Here is a 10,577-nt window from a genome sequence, read left to right as displayed (position 1 = left end):
CACAATCAACCCATATATTTAATTAGTCTTCTTTTGATCACTTAATTAATCCTAGATTAATTCTTGATCAATACTAATTAAATAATCTTATTATTCTTATTATTAATATACTAGAACTTATAATATATTAATAACCATAAGTGTCTTATTTCTCTCATTATAGTCTATCCAAGTGCATGATGCCATGCAACCCAAATGGACCATGCCGGGTCAGGTCAAGTCTTACCAATTATAGTTATGGACTTAGACATTAATCCAACAGTCTCCCACTTGGATAAGTCTAAAACTAATATTGCGTATGACTTCAGGAACCAACTGGCAATCGTAGCTCTCAAAAGCTTCTGTCGAACTCTGACCTTGTAGATGAACTCTGACCTTTGTCAGTTACTTGTCCATTAGATAAGGGATCATATATTCCTCCATTCTAGATATCGTATGGACTGAGACATGGATTATAATCATTCTCTCTGTCCATTTGTTGTTTCCCGATTTCCGATTTATGACGACTGACTAATTGAACAAATCAAATCAGTCCTGGCCCGGTCGAGTACTTCCATTTGTCATCATCAAATCATCGAGGGGCCCACAGATATCGCTTTTATCCCGAAGGTAAAAGGAATGGATAAACTTCGACTCATATGGCTTGTTCTACTACTTGTTGAATCATACACAAAGGCACGTTTTATAACATCGAGTTACCAATGCGTTTTCGTGCAATCAATGTACTATCAACTCATAGTAACAACTCATATCTCTAGGTTTGAAGAATATAAGATATTATCGTCTCATGATCACTCGTGATAAAATCCATGAAGTGATTCCAATGAGCGCGGGTTGAATCCAATACTCAGAACTTATGAGCACTCATGAGTGTTGTAGCCCTTTGTGCAACACCTTAGGCCTCTACAAGCCAACCCATGACAGTCTTAATTCATATCTACTTCCAACATATGACCGACTGTGGATGGTTTGAATAGCTTAGTCATTCCGGAAGAATAACCTAGTTTATTCGGGAAGTCAAAACATGCAAAGTGAAACACAATAATAATTGAATCCAATATGGTATCAAAACCTATGAACATAAATAAAACACCTTTTATTTATCACCATATGATTACACATTATTCATTGTATACTGTTTCAGCTATCAACTTTATTCTTGAATTTAAAACAATAGTTGTCCCATGCTCCAAGCATGTACACTATGTTTTCTAAACACTAGTCATACCACACACTAAGTATGCATACTATGTTTGTCTATGATCTTTACTTTGTGAACTAGATCAATTGAACATAACTTCAATGATTCTCTTTTCACACTCCCAAATCCTTACTGCAAATGCAAGAATTCCAAATTCATGCCATTTACTGAAATCTGTTAGATTCTAAACTTATATGCATTGATCTTCTTGTAATGATTATGCACAAAGTCAGAAAGACTTGACAACAATCATTACAGAGCATTCCAAAGGAGATAAACTCCTTGGAAACATCCTTCTTGCATTAAGTTTCCTAATCTTAAACGGATTGAAAATTCTAACTTTGAAACATTTCTAGATTCCATTTTGACTATCACTTCTGAACAAGAGTTGCCTCCTTACAGACTATGTCAATATGGTCCTTCCAGAATTATCACTATACTTCCAACTGTCCTTGAGCACCCAATCTTTGGTAAACCTTAGATTGTCCTCGACAACTGTTTAATCCTTTTTAGTCACATCCAATTCTAGAGCTTTTCCCTTCTTAATGCCCCAGGAATTTGGAAAAACTTAGAACGGATGAATATATCACATGTAATTGATCCTATATCCGAAGCATATGGGACACGATTCATGATGTCTCACATAAAGACTAAACCAGTCTTTTGCTATAACATTTCCATTTCAATTTTCCAAGTTCTCATAATTCAGATTATGAAAAGGGATGCCGTAATCATAATAGAATTTTAGAACGCAAATAACGGACCCATATACAAAATTTCCTTATGTTGAGCCATTCCAACATGAAATTCATATATATATATATATATATATATATATATATATATATATATATATATATATCCTTGACTAAATGATTAAAACCTCACGATCTAAGCTTATAGATTTGAGATGAAGTATAATTTCCTCTCCCTTAATTATAGCAAAACAACTTTTCCCAATTGAAACCTTTTGTTTTCTATAATTAATATTGCTAACTTGCAATACTTATCATAATTATCATGCTCCAACTAACATGATGATTATTAGCATAACACTTATGCTCCCACTAGTTTTGACATGTACTCAGAAATCAGCTGAACTTCTAGAAATCAATACTTCATTGACTTTCTTACCAAAGTTTAGATTTTTGATACTAGATTGTTTTGATAAGACTTTATCAAAATCATACACCTTCCCTTAGATATCACACTTGTGTGTCTAAAAAATTATGAAGAGGGATGTCGTAATCATAATGGTTAGACCTTTTTGCCACTTCTCACAAGTCCAGGTTAGTGTGCCGGTAAACCACACACGCTCCACTAACGACTTTGAGAATGCAAATATCACAATTGCTATCTAGCTAAAATCTACTTAGTGAAAGTGTTTCCTCACCATCATTTTCATGAATCAGAGAGAAACCTTATGACACTTAGATTTTTATGGTGTATTTGTTCTTATCCATGTGAATTGTCAAAACCATAGTCACAAGACAAGGATAATGACAAATCCAAACTCATATGGATTGAACTCAATCTTAACTTCTTGCCACCTGGCAGCTCAAGGGCCTGCCATTGCTTCCAAGTTGTTGTGCAACACATTGAGAACTCTAAGAACTCATATGCAAAGCCAACTTTAACTGGAATGGGCACAAAATATGTCAACACGATAGGTTATAAACCTCAAGTCGTGTGCTAGTGAAGAACTTCAAGTTCTCTTCTTGATTAGTTCTTGAGACTTTCAAGACCTTTAAGACTCCCACTGTCCTCTTGACCTATAAGACTCCCTTGTCAAACATCCAAGAGATAGTGTGGATTCTAACCAAGACAAACACTTCACACAATTGGCCTAAGTTGGTCTTTATTTTATCCAAAACATCACAACTTACCAATTTCAAATGTACAAGAGTAGAAATCTTTTACTCTTACATTTGACAAGTGTTTTAAACCTTCTTTGAGACATGTCAGTCAAGTTACAATCTTGGAGTATGACTCTAAGACTTGTATTGGAACGCAGTATGACTCATCTTCTTGATTTAACCACTTCAACAATTCAAGTTCCTCTTCTTAGTCATAAGAATGAACTAAGATTTTCCTTAGAGAACTAATTTTGATATGGTTTCTTAATCATTAAGATGATCACAAAACTGATACTAAAGTACTCTCCCATCTTTTCAGATTTGAGAAACTTTTATCCTTCTGCCTAATTTGATTCTTCTTATTCACTCCGCCATACATTGGAACCTTTTCCAATGTCTCAGAGTTACACTTAAGCTTGTAAGTATAACCATATTTACTGAGCTATAGTAAATTATGACGAATAGTCTTATCGATCTTTTGTGGTGGACTTGACCAATTTACAATAATGTGTACTTGATCCCTTAGTCCTTCACTTGACTCACACATCCATATGAACAAGTAATTCGTCTTAATTTTCCAATACTTGAAAGTTCTCATTCATCACGCTATACAACTTGCATGATTCCAAGTTCCGGTCCAATTGAAACTTGGGTGATGAGAATCTTTCCTTATTTGGTATATTTAGACATTACCACAAATGAAAGAATCAATTTCATACTTCCACTCTTGCTATTAATGGAATCTTATAAGCAACAAAAATTTCCACAGATGCCATTGTAAGGATATTTTAAAATAAATAAAATCAAAATTTTCCTTTTATTTTAAAAAACTTTGCGGAAGAACTTGTCCTTACAATCCATATGAAAACTTGTTGTTATCTATTCCTAAGCAATATCTCATAACTCCTAAGAAGTAGCTCAAGAATCTGATCTTCAAACTATGCGATAAAAATCCATCTACGCAATCAGATTCAACATATTCTTTCTTTAAGTTCCTTTACTTTTCTTTGATTCTTAAAACATCACCATGTGACCCAGTCACATCATGTATCAAGAATCTCAGAATAGAACTTAACAGAGTTAGATAGTGGACTTTACCTGAAGTAGAGTCAAACTTATTGACTTTAACATCCTTAGGTAAATTTGGCAGCTTCGCAACCAATGCCCCTTTCTTTGGCAATATAAACATATGGACCCTTTGATAGTGGTACACGAGACTATCACAGACTTAGCTTTTCTCTTTACCATTTGGTCAACCGAGTTGACTATCACCAATCCCTTTCCATTGGGAAGAGAGAGCTTTACTGGATATCCAATGTCATCATTGTCAATGTCCATAAAGTTTTAGGAAGTTGATCTTAGCAAATAGATAAGATCATTAAGGGTCTTGTCATAGTCTGTTTCATAGGTGTTCCAAAAGAACTCACTATGTGACTTAGAAAGTAGTTGAACCACCAACTTTCTCAAGACTTTGACACCCAACTCTCCCGGCTTGTCAATATTGACTACATCTCCAAGATGTGATCACACCTAGACCTTGCCTTGCCAATAGGGCTTGAGTGACCTTGAACTTGTGGGTTAGGGAGAATAATTGGAGGAGGTGAAAGAAGTATGATTTCCATGGGACATCATCTTCATTTTGGAAAGCTTGTTTCAAAAGATTTGGGAAGATCATAAATGTCTAATCCTGACATGTTTTGGGAGATATTCAAGACAGTTGATCTAAAGTCCTTAATATGACACCCAATATGAGATATTAAGGCTAGGACCAAACAAACTATTTTATAACTTAGAAGAGGTATGCCATAATCCAAGCTATAAAATATTTGAAGGCGGGTGAATGACGATTCACCAATTTCCACCAAGATAAACGAAATGTATTATTAGGTTTTAATTGGTTCTAAAACTCCTAGATCTTTTGAGATTCATTGAAGTGTTCAATGACATGTTTCAATATCGAGTGTGCCCTTCAGGTTTTGTGACTGGGATGCCGAGGATCACAAAACAAGGTGTGAAGTAACCATGCAAATTACTTGGTACCCTTAAGTGTTTACCCCTCAATCGATGTGCCGGTTAACCACACACGCTCCATCGATACTATGATAAACATTAAGTTACCCTTTGCCTACCTTGTTAAATACGAGTTAGTGTGCCGGTTAACCACACACGCTCCACTAACTGACTTAAACAAAGTGCAAAGTGTAATTTCATGGATTAGCACCTTATTCACATTTTCCTAAGTAACTAAGATTGGGTATTATTAAGAGTTTAGTTACTTAGTATATCTCATTAATACTTTTAATGAAGGGAGAATTATAGTCCTGTCAAACCCGTTCGGCTAACGACCCTCCACCAGTCAAGCAAGCGGTAGGTGAGAGTGGACACCCATTAAGTTTCCATTTTATAGGCAACAACCTTATACCCACCATATAGACCGGCTTCGTGAATGAGGCGTACTAGCGGTAAGACTGACTTTACTCTTATACATATATATATTATTAACTTATAATATTATAAAGTATAAGGGTTGAATTTTCACTCTTTAAAATTCTAAGGGCTAACTTGGAATTAAAGTATTCATAAGTGAAAACTTTTCAAATTCCAAAACTTGAGGGCAAGTTTTGAAACTATTCAAAACTAATTAATTCCATAACTTATGTGTTTAAAGTAGTTTTAATCCAAAAACTCTTCAAGTTCCATAACTTGAGAAAAACTTATGGAAGACTTTAAACTAATAAAGAATTAACTTTTCTTTATTTTATAACTTATGGAATTAATTAAGGTTACACTCTTTTTTTATTATTATTCAATGAAGAGACTCTTGGTCCTCCATAACTTGAGGACAAGTTATGGAGTCATAATACCATTTTAATTAGAACTAGACTCTTCATTTTTTGTAACCTTTGCCAACTTTTATGAGTTTTATGAAACTTAAATGTGACTTTTCATACAACTTGAGGACAAGTTACAAAAACACATTTTAGAATCAACTCTTAGATTAATCTGAATTGAAAACAACAATTTCACATAACTTCCTATTAATCTAAGCAACTCATAAGAACAAGATAATTCAAATCAAAAATTTTCATGTAATTAGTCTAAACCTTAAACTAATACAAAACATGAATCTATTCACAATTATCTTTGAAATTGGATTAGCATGAACATTACCACATTAAAACAAGTTTATAAGTTCAAAAACAACTTAGGGTAATGTTCCTAGTCCAATTCCAGCCAAAAAAGTCGAATTTATGCTTTCTGGGGGTCCAACTCGTCGAGTGCACGAACAAACTCGGCGAGTTGGATGCATTTTGCCTTGGACTCGGCGAGTCTGCAGGGCAAACAACATCAAAACTCGATTTTTCAGCTACTTTTGCAAGTATAACAAGAAAACAAGCCTAGGCTCTGATACCACTATTGGGTTTTGAGCATTCTAACACTCCTAAGTGTACATGCAACCCTAAATACCTTGGATCTATGTTTTCTCTATTATACATGCAAATATGAACATCCAAGGTATTGTCCTAATCTAAGCTATAAAACAATGAATATAACAAGATAGAATACATACCTCTTTGATGTAGAATGTCTTTATGAAGCTTGAGTGCCTAGTGCCCCAAGTGTGACACCTCAAATGGTTCACACAACACCAAATACACTTGGAATAACTTGAGAGAATTCTACACTTCATGAAAATCGGCTAGCCCTCTCTAGAATGATACTAGTCGCCGATTTTGTCAAGAATAAGATCTTTATATAGTGTTACAATTAGGGTAAACTCTAATTGTCATGACTTTCCATTTCCTTGGATCCATGGGTTCACATACACCATGGAGCATCCATGGACCATCCTATGGGTTTTAGCCCAACTTGATTATCCATGGAGCATTAGCCCACTATACAAGTATGGATGATTTACACAATCAACCCATATATTTGATTAGTCTTCTTTTGATCACTTAATTAATCCTAGATTAATTCTTGATCAATAATAATTAAATAATCTTATTATTCTTATTATTAATATACTAGAACTTATAATATATTAATAACCATAAGTGTCTTATTTCTCTCATTATAGTCTATCCAAGTGCATGATGCCATGCAACCCAAATGGACTATGTTGGGTCGGGTCAAGTCTTACCAATTATAGTTATGGACTTAGACATTGATCCAACATAGAGAAGGCTGATTACTTAGAGAATATAGCTTCCTTTTCCAAGCTTTCATGCTTCCCTCACTCAAGAACACCATAAGAGAACAAATTAGCATCAAAGTGGACTTAAAAGAGAGGATGAGCTTCAAACACGTCAAAGAGGCTAAGATTTCATTTGAGAAAGTCAAAGAAGAGTAATGCTTGGAAATATTGGCAACATCGCAAATGAGGGATCTGCTCTTGCAACTCGTGCCCCATCTAGTATGAAATTTCAAGTGATCCTTGGAACATCTCAGAAGAAGAATAATTGGCCTTGGTGTGATCATTGCAAAAAACCTGGTCACAGCAAAGAAACCTGCTGGAAAATTCATGGAAAACCATCTGACTGGAAACCTAGTGCTCGTGTAAATGTAGCAGCTAGAGATAACCAAGAAGTGTTTAGCAAATAACAAATTGAAGCCCTCCGGAAGATGTTGCAAATCACATCTCGTGAAGACAAAGGGATTGCTGCTGTGGCTCAACAAGGTGGAGTCTCATCTGCATTTGTAACAAATGCATTTGCAGAAAAACCATGGGTTGTTGATTGTGGAGCTACTGATCACATGACTGGGGATCGAAATGTATTCACTGACTTCTAACCAGTACCTAATGGAAGAACAATACGAGTAGCTACAGGAGAAGACTCAAAAGTAGAGGGCATTGGTACAGTTGTCATATCCAAGAATATAACATTGAAATATGTGTTATATGTCCCCAATCTAGACTTCAATTTATTATCCCCCACTAAATTAATGAGGGATCTTAGTTGCATTACTATCTTAACCCCATCTGTATGTATGTTTCAGGCCATGATTTTGGGGAAGATGATTAGCAATGCTAAAGTATGTGATGAGCTCTACCACCTTGAAGCCGAGAAGTTTAAAAAACATTTTGTCTCGTTAGTGTTTCATGTTTCTAGTCAAAATAATGTGATGTTATGGCATCATAGATTAGGTCATCCAAATTTTCATTACTTAAAGAATTTTTTCCCCATTTAATGATTAAAATCCGAATGATTACAATTGTGAAGTGTGTCAAATTTCCAAACATGTTAGACATTCTTATTCTCCACTTCCGTACAAACCTTCTCATCCTTTCTACTTAATCCATAGTGATGTTTGGGGACCCTCCAGAGTGAAAAATATCTCTGGTGCGAGATGGTTTGTTACCTTTATCGATGACCACACCCGTGTTACATGGGTATTTTTGATGAAAGACAAATCTGAGGTTGGGCCGATCTTCCAACGTTTTCACCAAATGATACAAAACCAATTCGCAACAAAAATTCAAGTGCTTAAATCGGATAATGCAAAATAATACTTTCATTCTAATTTGGGAAACTACCTTACTCAACAGGGGATTGTTCACCTCACATCATGCGTTGACACCCCCCAACAGAATGGAGTAGCAGAAAGAAAAAATAGACACCTACTTGAGGTAACTCGGTCATTACTATTATCCAGTTCCGTTCCGAATCATTTTTGGGGTGAACCCATTTTAACTGCAGCATACCTTATTAATAGGATGCCTTCTCGAGTTATTGACTTCAGAACGCCACACCAATCTATTCAATCCAGTTTCCCTCACATTCGGATTTTATCTACAACCTAAAATATTTGGTTGTACCTCATTTGTTCATAATCATCAGCCAAACCGTAGCAAGTTAGATCCTAGGTCATTCAAATGTGTCTTTCTAGGATATTCCCCCGAACCAGCAAGCTTATAAGTGCTACTTCCCGTCCACCAGAAAATTCTATCACTCCATGGATGTCACATTCTTTGAAGACAACCCCTACTACTCCAAAACTGATATTCAGGGGGAGAACTTTGAGGAATATCAATTTTTGGACTATCCTACCTTATACCATTCCAACCCAATAGTGATACCAATTCAAGTAGATTCTAACAGTGAAAATCCAGGTAATCAAACTCCACCAACTGATGGAACTTCAATTCAAGATGCTCAAAAAGACTACATAGTCTACACCAGAAGGCCGAGACAACATACTAAGGTCGTAGAGCAAGTTACTACTGAAACACACAACCATGAATCACCTCCAAATTCACCAGGTAATACTCAATCTAATGATTCCACTTCTTACATTTCCCCAAATGAGTCAGATGATTTAAATATTCTAGTTGCTTTACGGAAAGGGAAGAGAAGTTGTACTATGCATTCAATAAGTAACTTTGTGTCATATGACAAACTCTCACCAAAGTACAAAAGCTTTTGCTCTTTCAGTTTCTGAAATTCAAGTTCCTAGGAACTTTCAAGAAGCAATCTCAAAAAAGGAATGGGCAAATGCAGTCCGTGAAGAAGTGAATGCTCTTCAGAAAAGCAAAACATGGGAATACACTAATCTTCCACCGGGAAAGAAAACGGTGGGGTGCAAATGGGTATTTGCTGTCAAATACAACTCTGATGGTAGTGTAAAAAGATTTAAAGCAAGGCTGGTCACTAAAGGTTTTACACAGTCTTACGGGATCGATTACGCATAAACTTTTGCTCCCATGGCAAAACTAAATTCCATTCGTGTATTGCTCTCTCTTGCTGTAAATCTTGACTAGCCATTGCATCAACTCGATGTAAGGAACGCATTCTTAAATGGGGAACTAGAGGAAGAAGTTTACATGGATGTTCCACCTGGCCTCGAATCTCCGGAAAACAAAGGAATGGTGTGCAAACTTAAAAAATCTCTTTATGGCCTAAAGCAATCGCCACGAGCATGGTTTGAAAAACTGACTCAAGTGGTTAAGCGATACGGATTCATTCAGGGGCAAACCGACCACACAATATTCACTAAACACTCTCATGATGGGAGAGTTGCAATCATGATTGTTTGTGTGGACGATATCATTATAACCGGAGACTACTCAGAGCAAGTTAAAGAACTGAAACTTGTTTTAGGACAAGAATTTGAAATAAAAGATTTGGGCCAGCTTAAATACTTTCTTGGTATGGAAATTTCCAGATCAAGGAAAGACATTTCTATATCACAAAGAAAGTACACTCTTGATCTCTTGAAAGAAACCGGATTGTTGGGTTGCAAACCAAAAAGTGTGCCAATGGAACCAGGAATAAAACTTCGAACAAAATTCGAAGATGAGCCTGTTGATAAAGTAAGATATCAAAGATTGGTGGGTAAGTTGATTTATCTTGCACACACAAGACCTGACATTGGGTTTGCTGTGGGTATGGTGAGTAGATTCATGAATGCTCCCACAACTAGGCATATGGAAGCTGTTTTTCAAATTCTGCACTACTTAAAAAAAATCCAGGATATGGTCTATACTTTCAAAATCCGTTGAGAGAGGAGTAAATGTC

This window comes from Lactuca serriola, chromosome 9 (assembly GCF_051521515.1).
Source record: "Lactuca serriola cultivar US96UC23 chromosome 9, Lser_US96UC23_V15, whole genome shotgun sequence".
In the NCBI taxonomy this organism is placed as follows: domain Eukaryota; kingdom Viridiplantae; phylum Streptophyta; class Magnoliopsida; order Asterales; family Asteraceae; genus Lactuca; species Lactuca serriola.
The sequence above is the reverse complement of the archived record's forward strand: the minus strand, read 5'-3'. Positions refer to the sequence as shown.